General features: G+C 35.1%; 1 pseudogene; it reads right to left on the bottom strand.

Moving 5' to 3' along the window:
• Positions 1–3,198: 3,198 nt before the first annotated feature.
• On the bottom strand, positions 3,199–3,983 carry LOC117198503 (nuclear transcription factor Y subunit alpha-like; annotated as a pseudogene).
• Positions 3,984–15,982: the final 11,999 nt, after the last annotated feature.

The raw sequence follows: 15,982 nt of genomic DNA, 5'->3' as shown, positions 1-15,982 counted from the left end.
ATGTCTTCTGTGGAGAAAGCCTATTCAAGTTATTTGCCCATTTTTAATAGTTTTTTTCCCTATAAGTTGTAAGAATTCTATTTATATTTTGGATATTAACCTCTTCTCAGATATATGGCTTGCTAATATTTTTTTTTCCCATTCAATGGCACTTTTTTTTTTTTTTTTGGCTGCATTGGGTCTTCATTGCTGTGCATAGGCTTTCTCTAGTTTTGGTGAGCGGGGCCTACTCTTCATCATGGTGCATGGGTTTCTCACTGCGGTGGCTTCTCTTGTTGCAGAGCACAGGCTCTAAGCTCATGGGCTTCAGTAGTTGCAGCACTCAGGCTCATTAGTTGTGGCACATGGAAACTAGAGCACATGGGCTTCAGTAGTTTTCGTGTGTGGGCTCAGTAATTGCAGTATGTAGGCTCTAGGGCATGTGGGCTTCAGTGATTGTGGAGTGCAGGCTTGGTAGTTGTGGCTCGTGGGCTCTAGAGTGCAGGCTCAGTAGTTGTGATGCACAGGCTTAGTTGCTCCACAACATGTGGGATCTTCACAGACCAGGGATCAAACCCATGTCTCCTGCATTGGCAGGCTGATTCTTAACCACCACACCACCAGGGAAGTCCTGGCAATTTTTACAGAATTAGAAAATACAGTTTTAATAATATAAAACTAAAACAGACTCTGAATGGCCAAAACAATTTTTAGAAAACAGAATAAAACTGAAGACATCACACTTACTAATTTCAAAATATATTACAAAGCTACAGTAATTAAAACAGTATGGTACTGTCATAAAGACAGACATAAATCAATAGAACAGAATAGAGAGCTCAGAAATAAATTCACACATATATGGTCAATTTTGATAAAGGTGCCAAGAATACACAATGAGAAAAAGATAGTCTCTTCCACAAATGTTGTTGAGAAAACTGAATACTCAAATGCAAAAGAATAAATTTGCATACATATTTTATACCATACACAAAAATACACAAGTATACAAAATGGATTAAAGACTTAAATGTAAAACCTGAAACTGTAAAACTCCAGAATAAAACATAGGGAAAACCTTCCTAACTTGGGTCTTCACAATGATTTCTTGTAGATGACACCAAAAGCATATGGAACCAAAGCAAAAATAGACCAGTGGACTACATCAAAATTTTGTTTTGATGTATTTATAACATTGTTTAGAAATTCACGCTTTAACTCAGGCTTAAAGACTCATCCTTTATGACAAAATTCCATAGCTCCATGAATGTGCATAGGTAAATATATTTAGGAACACTTTCATAGCATTGCCTAAACCATAAGTAGATCTTAAGAGATAGGGAAAGGCAAGTGACAGGATGGTCACTTATTTTGGATTAAGACTGTCCAGGAAAGGCCTTGATGAAGAAAATAGGAAGGAAGTGAATGAAATTCTCAGGTGGAGGGGAGATTTATTTAATATCAACTGGAATGATGTTCCATTGCAAATATCTACAGTGAGATTGTCCTCAGTGTATCCTTATCTTGGGTTAACATGGACAGAAGTAAGAGAGAATGATCCAATAGTGTGGGAGAGAGAATTGGATCAAAAAATAAGAACTCTTAATGAGATTCTAAAACATGAATATTAAGAATTAGGAAGACAGAGAAAAAAGAAAAAGTGTACATTCTTAGTATATTGAAAGTTATGATTTCAGAAATACAAATAGAGAACTGCCATCACAAGTAGCCACAATATTACAAATATATATTATTCATATGTCAAAAACACTAATAATATAAAAATCATATCAAATATCTCTATTTGTTATCAAAACATTTCTGTATTAATAAATGTGTCATTCAGAGATATCAGCTCGGTGTTTTGTGACCGCCTGGAGGGGTGGGGTAGGGAGGGTGGGAGGGAGGGAGACGCAAGAGGGAAAAGATATGGGAACATATGTATATGTATAACTGATTCACTTTGTTATAGAGCAGAAACTAACACGCCATTGTAAAGCAATTATACCCCAATAAAGATGTTAAAAATAAATAAATAAATGTGTCATTTATTTCCCATGTATATGAACACATCAGCTTCATATGTTTTATTCCATAAAAAAAGGAATTAAAACTTAATTCAGTATTCCTCAAAGTGTATTTCACAGAAAAGTAGGTTTTATTAGATGCTTGAAACAAATAAATAAAAAATGTCCATACAGTTAGTCAGAATGAACTAGCCAACCAGAGAGATGGATGTTGTCTAACCAAATTCCTGTGGGAAAGCCCTGGCTTCTCTGATTGCAGTTTAGATTAAATTTGCTCTCATCTTCTGAGTTGGACAGTCAGTTTCACCAGTTAACATCAGTGTTTCTATGTTACTACTGGGCTGTCATATGTCACTTGATTCATCCTAATCTATGAAGTGTCAATGTTATCCACTGTCTGCAAAAGGCCTGGAGTAAAGGGATGAAACAAAGGCTTGCAATTTCAATTTGCAGGATGTTGCTGAAACTATAATACTGAGCCTCTTATTAAAAACTAAGTGGGAGGTGGATAGACCTAGAGTCTGTCATACAGAGTGAAGTAAGTCAGAAAGAGAAAGACAAATACTGTATGCTAACACATATATATGGAATTTAAGAAAAAAAATGTCATGAAGAACCTAGGGGTAAGACAGGAATAAAGACACAGACCTACTGGAGAACGGACTTGGGGATATGGGGAGGGGGAAGGGTAAGCTGTGACAAAGTGAGAGAGAGGCATGGACATATATACACTACCAAATGTAAGGTAGATAGCTAGTGGGAAGCAGCCGCATAGCACAGGGAGATCCGCCTGGTGTTTGTGACCGCCTGGAGGGGTGGGATAGGAAGGGTGGGAGGGAGGGAGACATAAGAGGGAAGAGATATGGGAACATATGCATATGTATAACTGATTCACTTTGTTATAAAGCAGAAACTAACACCCCATTGTAAAGCAATTATACTCCAATAAAGACATAAAAAAGAAAAAACAACTAAGTGAGGTTTGCCCTGTACAAAAGGGCAGAATACATTCATTTGTGATTATCTAAATTCTGAAGGGAATTTTATCCCTTCCAAAGAGTTGATTAATTTCCAGGAACAGTGAGAAACAGTGGCAAGGAATATGATCTTGATCATCTCCATCACATGGCCTGGCAGAAAAATCCTCAGATGACCTGTGCTGTGTAATTGCTTCCTTCCTTCTTTCTTTCTTTCATTTATTTGGTGTGTCTCCTGCATATGAAGGACTATCATTTTCTTTTGCAGAGAAAAATTCCCTACTTTCATCGCATTTCTCTGCTACGGCATGACTTACACAGGTATTTCCTTCTTTCCTTTGGAATTTCCTTTCTGCCTCTAGTTTATCCCAAACTTGCCTCCTCTTACAAAGATGATGATACTGTTTGGCATTCACATAGAGGCTCTTCAAATATCTCTGTCCCAGTAAAGGGATACCTTAGATAGCATGCACAGAGCCAGCTCCAAACACCACCATGACCGTCCCTCCTGAATTGATCACATAACCTGCCACTGGTAGAATTATGATAGATCCTTGTTGGTTGTGTTGGTTTTGGCTCCTGTCTGAACAGTCTGTGCCCCTATCAAACTTGCTGCTGGATCATGCCTTTCCAGTGAGTGATGCCATCTTCCTTAAATGGCTGATAGAAGACGGTCTGTCCTTCAACAGTCTGTGCTACTTGCTGCCCCTAGAGAGTGATCTGCTGCTGTGTTTGTGTCTGACTGGTAGTGACAGTTGTCTGTGGCTGCTGGATGATGATATGATGCATCTGGCCCTTGCAAAGTCTGTCCTTTCTTTTACTCCCAGATCTGGATCTATCTCAATGGAACCAACTGTATCTGCTACAAATATTCTGTGTCCCAGATACAGGTACTAACATGATGGTTTCATCATGTCCACAAGGGATAGTTTGGATAATGATAGGTTGGACAGAGATTAACACTAACTTGTACCACTAATGTATGCCCCTGGACCTGCTGTTGAATCCATCTTGCAATCTGCTCTTTTGAAATATTGCTCTTTGCTGCATTCTGCTCTATGGTCCAATGAAGTTAAAATCTTATTCAAAGACAGCTTTGCTCTGGAGATCCTAGAAGATTATGAAGTATATTTCAGAGTGCAGGGGAGTTGGTAATAGGCAAGATTGCTCTGGGTCTGGTGCCTGAAAATCTGGACCTAAGTGTGAGAGAGAAAGAGGTGCATCTCTATCTGGCACTAGCACTCTGCAAGGGTCAAGAACTCCAATGTGCCTGCTCCAGTGGTCACATCCATGCATGGGACTGGCCTCTGCAGGCCTTGGACTAGAGTGCCTGGAGGCACTCACAGGCTCTGGGCCAAGGCCACCAGCTCTTTTGCTCATGTAGGTAGGCTAAGCTCAATTCTAACAATCTATTTTTTTATTTAATATATATTCATAAACATATGCATATGTACACTGGACTACATTACCTTCTGATAACCATTCTAGGATATTTAGGCAAGTATTATTCATAAAACCATCTATAAGGCATTAGAAAAAGTGAAAACAGCAAAGAAAATTCCTATGACAATGCAAACTAAGAGATAAAAGAGACATAGAAAGACAGTTCTAGGGATATTAGCAGAATAACAACCCTGTCTAAAAATCAGAGACTAGAGCACATAGTGATATTTGAACATGATCTTTAATATAGAAATATTTTGACAAGAAAAGTGGGAAATTTTTGGAAAACAGGATAAACTTCTTTCAAAAAGTGGGGAACAATCCAATTTGACATTCATATAAGACACACAAAGGAGCAGTGGTCTTATATTAATAAGACAATATTAATAATAAATATTATAAATAATAAATATAATATAAAAATAAATATTATAAATATAATAATAAATATTATAAGACAATAAAGGAGTTGCAATCTTCTATATTTTGTTACTGTGTTCTCTCAACTTTTTTTTTTTTCTTTCTACAGATATGCTATATTTGTCTAGTATGGACTTCTTATTGCAACCCTGTAAGTCAGCATTTCCAAGGGTTCTGGCTTTAAACTTCTTACTTTGTACACTCATCCTTAGAGCTGACATCACAGCCATGGCTTCCTGAAAAACTTTAATGCTGATGACTCCCATCTTAAATCAGTCTCCTAAACTGCAGACTATTTCACCAAATGCCTCCTAGTTATCTCCCAATGAATGCCCTATAATGATTCTAAAACCATTATGTCCATCATTTCCTCACATATCTATGTTACGTTGAGTTCTCTAACTTAATATATAGCAATGAAATGCTTGAAAAAAACAATAGAGGAATCCCTAGGCAACAGTAATAATCACATGATGTCACATCTGTAGACAATTTAGAATATCCTTCAGAAATTTTCCACACAGAGGAAATAAAAGAAAGTGATAGCGATCCACCTTAAAGATAGTTTTACTGGAATAGAATTTCTCTGAAATGTGCCTCTGTGGAGAAGTAGGAAGAAAGAGCAAAAGAGATTTTCAACTGAAAGGGAGGCATGCAGGACTAGCTACATAATTTACAGAGCCCAGTGAAAAATAAGAAGTGGGACTCCTGTTAAAAAATTATTAAGAATTTCAAGTCAGTAGCAGTAGAACATTAAACCAAGTGTGAGACCCTACCATGTGCAAGCCCTGAACAACTGCATAGCCCACACACCTTGAAGCCATCCTTACGTGCAAGGATCCTTATGTGCTAAACCATCCTTTTGTGCTAAGCCATCCTTAGCCTGCCGAAATTGGCAAGTTAGAAAGTACTTGGGGTTCACATAAAAGAGCAATAGGTATTCATAACGAAATTTTAAAGACAATTGAAAGAGAGACAAGATCTCTAAATGAGGACAAATTGTGACATAGAAATTTTCAGTATCCTATTAATCTTCCATTCAGCTCTACCTGTAATTAAATCAGTGATGATATGAAATATTAAGGAACTATGCTTTTACTTTATTAGCTCATAACCATTCTACATTCATAACTTTTCTTAGAAGTATGATTGACATTTATTAACATATTTTGTAATAAAGAAGTTCTCACTGTGTCCATCATTACTTACCTTAATCTGCATGTGCTTATTTTAAAGAAAATATTCATATGGCTTCTATGAAGATTTGTTTTCACTTCTGACATTTTATCTGCAACTTCCTACATGATAACTTCAGAAATAAAGCTTATATTGCTTATAAGCTTATATCTATATTGATATTGTAGGCTATTATTTAATTCCTTCCATTATGTCTTAGTGGTACAAACTCTGCTATTATTGATCATGCTATATTTCAAGACCTATTGAAAAAAATCTTTTGTTGTTTAATTCACTTTCAATGTAGCACATCTTCATATCGTCAACTCTGCCTTTTCATTCAATGGATTTTACCCTCTTTAGATTTATTACATTGTTTACTCTTTTCAGCTTATGAACTATTTTCTGATTCAAGAAAATTAGGCACCCGTGAAAAATATAGGAGGATACATAAAAGCGTTCTATATTCTATTCTGGAATATATTTGTGCATCATTGTTGACATATGCCCCCTGCTGGTCCAGTTTTGATCCCTCCTCATTGGAACCTGTCAATCATTCTAAATTGTATGTGGGTTTTATAATGTGAGGATATTTCCCAGAGGCTAAAATAACTGAAATTCTTGGGTAAATTGAAAAACAAACAAATACGTGAATTAATAGATTCAACAAAAGACATGACAGAATATGCAATTCTGTGTATATTTATTATTTGGATTTTCAATGCTGTGCCATAGAGAAAAGATGGAAAAAATCTATTGCTAAAATTGTTATAGTAAAAGGTTTTTAAGCTCATCTTGCTTTTAGAAAATAAATGAGGTAAGTTAAATATCCTGAGTCATATCAGGGAGAAAAAGCTATCTAATATCCTGTGTTTGGTATAAGTTTTTTTATGTTTTTAATAAATGGTGCATATAAATCTTTTGATATATAATTTTAGTGGTGTATATAGAAAATGAGGTTTTCTGTAATTCTAACCTCTTTTGCATTGTCATGTGCTACTTTCGCTTCCAATGTTGTTATATTGTATATCTAGTATCTCTTTTCTTGTTCATTTCATACTTATGAATTGGGAAATGCTTATTAGAAAACATTTTTATAAAGTTCAAAAAAAACACAAATTATAAAATGTCCATATATAATTTTCATTTTTTGCAAATTAATGTTTGTTAAATGTCTGTTGTTCGTTATCATATTGTAAATTCCATAATGGTGGTAAAATATTTAGTTCTAGATTAGGTGCACAGTTCCATGGTCATAGTTTCCAATATTTTATCAATTCGCCACATGAGTTCCAAATTCATATTTATTCTGTGAGAATTTTGTAGTAACTATACAAGCACAATCCAAATTATAAAATATAGGAGTATTTGGATGAGTTTGTTTTTATTTTTGCTTGTGTTTATTTACTTTGTGAGAGTGCAATAACCTCCAAAGTTTTATTTATTTAATAGTCTGTGAATCAAAACTCATTGAAAAATGACCAATATCAGGCATGTGATGTGTCAGTCATATTTCCTGAATAATAAAATTTTTACCATAGGAGCTACTGTCCTGGGTTCTAGTTTCTCCTTCTCACATACATTTGAACATGTCTGTGTTTATGCTGTTGTTTGAGAACATATATGTTAGGTATGATGCAGGCATCTCAGTGAAAAACAGCCTTAACTGGCAATCAGTTCAAGAATACAATCTCAGAGGATAATTCATTGAAAATTGGGGAGATTCTCACATTTCTGTTGCTTTTCTATAATCTTTCACATGAGGATCACATCTTAACTGCCAAAATAAATCCAAAAGAAACAGATAAGGAGAGTCAAGAACAGAATGGTGATCTTACCCAGGGATAAAGGTACATGCTTAGTATAAGGGGAAGATTAACAGTAAGAAAAAGTCCCAACTGTAATGTTTACAATGCAGTTATAACTACATCATAAGCATTATCAACTTTAAATAAATTCATATGTAAGTAGGGAATGGTAGCTTGGAGGAATACATTTCACAGGTGTAATATAAAACTATATTTACTTGAGATTACATTAATTAAAAACAAGAGCAATGAGCTCATGAAAAATCTTCCAAGCTGAAGCAGGATATGTTACAAATAAATTTACCATTTAATTGTATCTTGAGGTCCAAATTACTTCATACTTATGGAGATGGCTATTGAACTCAAGAGAATAAGGCTACAAGATATGCATCAAATGGGACTGGTTTGTGGGTCAGGCCTATTGCAGCAGATTATCAATTCTGGAATGAACACTAATACCAGATTCAGTACTTCCCATAAATTTGAAGAGGTAAAGAAGAATTTTAGAAAAAAAAATCAAAGCCATAAGTGTCTATATTGTCCCTTTTACTGCTAACATCCACTAATTCTCTTGAGGTTCACCCTCTGATAATTGGTATTCTTTGTTGTGAATGGAATTGTCTAGGCTTCCACAAATAATTTTGACTAATAGATGTATTTATAGAATCTTATGCATTGCAAATAGAGAACAAACTGCATATATTAAAAATAAACCATGGACTAGAGAAAAGAAAACCTCATATTCAAAAGAAACATCATAAGACCGTGGCTTCTAACCATAATGCAATAAAGTTAAAAATCAATGAGATGATGTAAAATCCTCATATCTCTATGTTAATAAACTACAAAGTGAATGCTGAGTTTAAAAGAAAATAAGGAAATTTGCAAAATACTACTTAATTCTTATGGAATTTTCTTATGCCAAAATATATAAGCCAAAACTAAACTAGCCATTGTAAGAAAATTTGTAGTTTAAAATACAGTTCAAAAGTAAAATGTGTCTACTATACAGCCACTAGAATGGCAAAAGTTAAAAAGACAGACAATAAGAGAATAACAAACATCTGTAAGGATGTGAATGAATAAATATTCATATACTGCTGATGGCAAAGTAAATGGATACAACCACTTTGGAAATTTTTATACCTTGGTGGTATCTTTTAAAGTTAAACAGTTGAATATCATTTGACCTAACATTTACATGCTTAACAGAAATATTTATGATATATATTAACCATATAATATGCACTAGAATGTTCATGACAGTACTATTTTAATTGACCTAGAACTTTACCAGATGCCCCAAAATAAATTAAATTGTAAATATAAATAAATTAAATTATGCAAATTAAATTGTAGCATATCCATATAATGTAATTCTTTTCAAAAATAAGAATAATCTGGACTACTTGCAATATGAATAGATCTCATAAAGCATTATGGCAAGTAAAAGAAGCAAGACAAAAGAATATACACTATTTGGAAGAAATGCTATAGAATACCATACAGAACGTTGCTTTGAAAGAGGATAGGAACCTAAAGGGAATACAGGACAGCTTTTAAGAGGTTATGAATTTTGATCTAGGTTGCTAGTTTCACAAAGTAGTCAGTTTGTTAAAATTATGCGAGCTATACTCTTATGTGCACTACTCAGTATTTATATTACCCTTCAATAAACAGTTTTAAAGGACAGATGAATAAATGTTGAAAATATGTAAATTCTCAAGTCAAAATTTTAAAAAGAATAAGAAAGCAAATCCAAAATATGAAGAATGAAGGACATTGGTTTTGAAAAAGAGCCATGGCAATGAGTGAGAGCAAATTACAAAGCCTGATTCATGTTTGAGGATGATGAGAGCAATGATTTGGATTCAATTAAGGTTAGTACCACCTTAATTTATTATGTAATTATCAACAAGTAGTTCAAATTAAAACTCAATTTTTGGTCACAGATACATTTTCCTTCTTTCAAATAGAAAGAACAAAACAGAAAATTAATAGATAAAGGAATCCATGTAGATCATTCTTTTTCTGTTTTAACTGGTAATAGGAGACAGAAGTTGGGAGGGAATATAAATACAAAAGCAGCAATTTTATCTTTCCACATTCTGTTTCTTATTGTATTACTGGGTCTATTTTTGTTTGTATTATGGTAAGTGTGGAGTTTTGATAACCTGTAGGGACACTTTCTCATAAATCTGGTGAGACATCTTTTACTTCCACAGTGAAAAACACAGGGCCAATTTAATTGACAGGTGATAGTACTTTCAGCAAAACTCACTGTACCAAAAACCTTAACACAAAAGTTAGAAAGAATAAAAACTCTATGCAGTTTAGCTCTTTAGCCTGCTGGTACTTGAACATGTTTCACTACCCATATGGTTTATGAAATTACAAGTATATGTCTCGTCCTATTCAAGAGTTCAATAAGCCTTTTCTCATTAATAATTGATTAACTGATCATAACATTTCTTAAGGATCTTTAGCCAAGGAAAGAAGGTGTTACTATATCAGGATAATGATGTATGTGGTCTGTAGCAACTATCTCAGGCTCCGGGTCTGTATGACTGGCAAGCTCCATTTAACTAGACATAACTGGCCATTTGGGGACATAACTTTTGGATTTTGCAAGAGCATTACTCTATCCCTTCAACAAGTTTACCATGAGTATTAAAAAAAACAAAAAAAAGCATTTGTGTAATAATTTCTTCCTCTTCGCCACTAGGCCATATTTCCTAACCCTAACCGTCTCTGCATGATCTACACTGTCTTGGCATATCAAGATAAAAGGCCATCTCAATTTCATAGTGCCAGGGCATTTAGGACTCTTATCCCTTAACTTTTTATTGAGTCTTTAATGAAAAAGAGTGACCAAATTAATATTTCTTACTTTAATTACACATTCCAAACGCTTAGGAATATAACAAGTATTCCATCGAATATTCACCTTGATATTACCACCAGACAACTAACAACGACACACACATACATACAAACAGACTGCACGTACTTCCTCCTACCACATCGTATTGGTAAAGTTTGAGTATGAGAGAATATGCCTGAACCATTATAGAGTAAGGGAAATTTTGGAATTTTGTGGAATGTGTATATTGTACTGCATGTACACTATCCCCTCAGATGCATTGGTGAAACAAACTATGTGGATTCCATGAAAATTTTTCCTGGGAACAAAATACAGTATATTTATTCATGTCTCTTAAAATGACTTGCTGAACAATTTACTCCAGTGGATGTCATTATTGAATTGGAGAGCTTTCCATTTTTATTTGTTGATGTCTAAGTGCTCTTACGATTGCTGTCGATCAGAGATCGATGTCCTTGGGCACTCTTTGGAATGGAAAATGTCATTTTATTTGAGAGATTGTTGTGTACAAGTACCACAATTAATTGATCATATAGACCCTCCACCTTCCATAAGGACTTTATAACTTCTACCCACTTTTCCAAATCCTCTATTACACAGCCTCATTGTAACTGTGAGGACCTATGTAACAAAGATATTCTCATGTGGATATTTTAAAGCCAGTTAATTCCTACCAGTGGAATAAAGGAAATAAACTTAACAAATCAATTACTTCATTCCATTCCCTTGTTGACAGGGCAACAACTATCGTTGTCAAAGTTTGTACTAATGATTACAAGTGTGACAAAATGTTATTTAATCCATTCTAGTTCCACTGTGAGGTACCATGACCAATCTACATAGAGGGAGTTGTTTAACAAAAGTAATATAAAGTAAAATAAAATAAATAAATTTTCTTTTACATCTTTGAATATCCACTTAACCTAGAAAGAAGCATTTAAACTTCTTAACCACTAAGACAGGCTGTTCAAATTAAGGGATTTCTGTTGTACCTTTCCCATTATTCTGATCCTTGACTTCCTTCCAAATTCATAAAATAACACTATCTTCTGAAATCTCATTTATTTAGTCCCATAATACTTTCTGCCTGATCTAACATTATGGTTTTCCTAATTTAGAAGGCATCAGAATAGCTGTTTTCTCTGCTTGCAATGACTCCACTAATATTTATATTACCCTAAATAATTCTCCATGTCAATAGGCAGTATCTACATCCCATATTAACACTAACTTCAGCACAACTGCATGTTCCATAGAATGTAGAATGACATAATGGGGGGTGTGACCTTCATGTTTAGCTATTACCAGCCAGGTAAGCTCTGGCACTGGGTTTGCTAAATATCTGGGCCCAAGGGATAAAGTGTGCCATCCTGAGAAGCAATCAAGATACACTACTTTTTTCCTTTCCTGTGACTACCATAGGGTCCTACCACATTTGAGTGGGTTGGAACTTTCTTTGCCAAATCCAGAGTTCTGCTAGTGACTAATTAAGTAGATAATAAGATGATGAAGCATTTGATAAATGACAGGCACAGAAGATCCACATGGAGGCATCTAAGCAACAGTGATCCCACTCAGGTGTCCCCAGTTATACTACAGATTAAGAGTCAGTCTCTGAACTCATACCAGTTGAAAGACATCTGTTAAAAAGAATCTGAGACTAGACATTACAGGGGACCTTGACTCAACAGTGCATGCAAGAGTAACAAAAGATCTCACCGGGGGAATTTACCAGTAGAGGCTAGGCCACCTCCAGAGTCCAATCCTCAAACCCTCACTTGGGTTAGAGATTGAAAGGTGCCCTCCTAAACCTTTTTTGAATTGCATGTTGTACTCAAGAGAAGACTGTAGAGAACTGACTGTTTTTCTGCCACAGGCCGTCTCCTAGAGGCCTCTTAGAATGTTCTTTTTTGTTCCTTTTTGCTTAAACCAAAACAAAGGGAGTATGCATCTTATATTTATATCAGCCTTTCCCCTTTCTCACTTAAACCACTAGGCTATTCTGTCAGTCCTGCCACAGCTACTCTAATGCCAGTAGAGTACATTTATAAAATATTTTTCAGAGCTTTGTGTGTGCGTGTGTATGTTTGTGCATATGCGCTTATGTACACACTCATAGGCTATAAAATAGGGGAAAATATCTGTCATTGGAAAAATTGATCAGTAAAATGTGGAGGATGAAGACTGTATAATATATATAACATTTAGAAAAAGTCTTCACAAGCAACCTAGGAGAATATTAAATAACACTCTTCACCCAGGTACATTCTTCTTTCCTCAAAGAGGATGGCAAAAGGAGTCTTTAATTTTATCTGGCAGCCTTAAAATAGAGCGCTGGTTTTTTTGAATCTTAAGCCCCTTCTTAGACAAGGAGAACTGTCATGTCTCCTGCTCTATGTATGTATTTACATGGATATATATACGTGTAATAGGTTGTTCGCTTTAGTATAATAACTGGTATTGTTGGTCTATTTCTCCACATCTGGCTGTTCGACCCACTTTGATCATCCCACAATGGCTAAAATAACCTTCTACTTTGTTTTCTATCTAATCTAAAGTTTGAGTGCTTTACCAAACTTAAAATTGTAAAAGCAGCTGCCATGAAATAAAACTATGTCTATTCTCAGTAGCCTGGCATATGAGATATGTATCACTCACTGGATTATGAGCTAGATAAGTGTAAGAACATACTTTGTCATATTTACCAATTTAACCCTGGTGCACAGTACACCACTGGTTTTAATTGTTTTTTAAATAATAAATGCCTTTTAAGTTCCAGCTCCAGTTAAATATTGTAGCTCTTTCTGTGTATTCTTCTTCACACCAGACAATATCATAATCATGTGTGGAATCTCGTACTGTAACTTCCTATTATTTGTTAAAATATATTCTCAAAATATAGATTAAGTAGCTTTTCAAACTTAGAACTGTGGCAGAAATTACTTCTGGTTCTTCTCTATGCTGGACTCAAAAGAATATTATACTGCCCTGTTCCCTGAGGTTAACATGTTTATATAATACTTTGGCCAAGAAAATGTGAGTGAAACTGACATATATCACCCCTGGGTGGAAATACTTAATTGCTAGTGCTTGACTTTTCCATTCATTCTTTCTCTGTCATACAGAACTAGAAAGTTGTGTATTCCTGATATATGTGTACAGATGGTTGAGCCTCATTCAGCTTGGCTCACTGAACTGCCTCATAAGGATAGTTGCACGAATGATCACTTAGATTTGCAGGGGTATTTACCTCAGTTACTGAGATCAAAGAGTTGTGAGTTGTCAGAGCATAACATAGTCTGTCCTGATGGACACAGAAGTTTCTCACTTCATTGTGTTTTCTTAGCCTGTCTTTTCCCCTAAGGAAATGAGTAATACCATTTTTTATTTCTTTCTGCATTTTATTTATTTTTTATTTTCTCTTTTTTTATTGAGGGATAATTGCTTTAAAGTGTTCTCTTATTTTCTGCTGTACAACAAAGTGAATCAGCTATATGTATACATATATCACTTCCCTCTTGGACCTCCCTCCCACCCCCACCCTCCAATCCCCCCATCTAGGTCACCACAGAGCACCGAGCTGACCTCCCAGTGCTATACAGCAGGTTCCCACTAGCTATCTGTTTTACACATAATAGTATATATTTGTCAATCCCAATTCCCAATTCATCCCACACCCCTTCCCGCCATGGGACCAAACATTCATTCTTTACATCTGCCTCTCTATTTCCACCCTGCAAATAGTTTCATTTGTACTATTTTTCTAGATTCCACATATATGTGTCAATATACGATATTTTTCTCTTTCTGACTTACTTCACACTGCATGACAAACTAGAGGTCCATCCACATCTCTACAAATGACCCAATTTCATTCCTTTTTATGTCTGAGTAATATTCCACTGTATATATGTACCACATCTTCTTTATCCATTCATCTGTTGATTGACATTTAGGTTCCTTCCATGTCTTGGCTATTATAAATAGTGCTGCAATGAACATTGGGGTGCATATTTCTTTTCGAATTATGGTTTTCTCTGGGTATATGCCTAAGAGTGGGATTGCTGGGTCATATGATAGTTCTATTTCAGTTTTGTAAGGAATCTCCATACTATTCTCCATAGTGGCTGTATCAATTTACATTCCCACCAACAGTGCAAGAGGGTCCCCTTTTTTCCACACCCTCTCCAGAATTTATAGTTTGTAGATTTTTTGATGATGGCCATTCTGACAAGTGTGAGATGATAACTCACTGCAGTTTTGATCTGCATTTCTTTAATAATTAGTGATGTTGAGCATCTTTTTATGTGCTCCTTGGCCATCTGTATGCTTTCTTTGAAGAAAGGTCTATGCTTTCCACCTATTTGGTGATTGGGCTGTTTGTTTTTTTGATATTGAGTTGCATGAGCTGTTTGTGTATATTGGAGATTAATCCCTTGTCAGTTGCTTCATTTGCAAATATTTTCTCCCATTTTGAGGGAGAATTATCTATTCGTCTGGTTTATGGTTTCCTTTGCTATGCAAAAGCTTTTAAGTTTAATTAGTCCCATTTATTTATTCTTGTTTTCATTTTCATTACTCTAGGATGTGGTTCAAAAAAGATCTTGCTGTTATTTATGTCAAAGAGTGTTCTTCCTAAGTTTGTTCTCTAATATTTCTATAGTGTTTGGTCTTACATTTAGGTCTTTAATCAATCTTGAGTTTATTTTTGTGTGTGGTGTTAGGGAGTGTTCTAATTTCATTGTTTTACATGTAGCTGTCCGGTTTTCCCAGCACCACTTATGAAGAGACTGTCTTTTCTCCACTGTATATTCTTGCTTCCTTTGTCATAGATTAGGTTACCATAGATGCGTGGGTTTAACTCTGGGCTTTCTATCCCATTCCATTGATGTATATTTCTATTTTTGTGCCAGTACCATACTGTCTTGGTGACTGTAACTTTGTAGTGTAGTCTGAAATCAGGGAGCCTGATTCCTCCAGCTCCGTTTTTCTGTCTCAAGATTGCTTTCACTATTAGGGGTCTTTTGTGTTTCCATACAAAGTGTAAAATGGTTTGTTCTAATTCTGTGAAAAAGAGACATTGGTAATTTGATACAGATTACACTGGATCTATAGATTGCTTTGATAATACAGTTATTTTCACAATACTGATTCTTCCCCTCCTAGAACATGGTATATCTCTCCATCTGTTTGTGCCATCTTTGAGTTTTCCATCAGTGTTTTATAGTTTTCTGAGTACAAGTCTTTTACCTCCTTAGGTAGGTTTAT

This window comes from Orcinus orca, chromosome 18, assembly GCF_937001465.1.
Source record: "Orcinus orca chromosome 18, mOrcOrc1.1, whole genome shotgun sequence".
NCBI lineage: Eukaryota > Metazoa > Chordata > Mammalia > Artiodactyla > Delphinidae > Orcinus > Orcinus orca.
The sequence above is the reverse complement of the archived record's forward strand: the minus strand, read 5'-3'. Positions and strand labels throughout refer to the sequence as shown.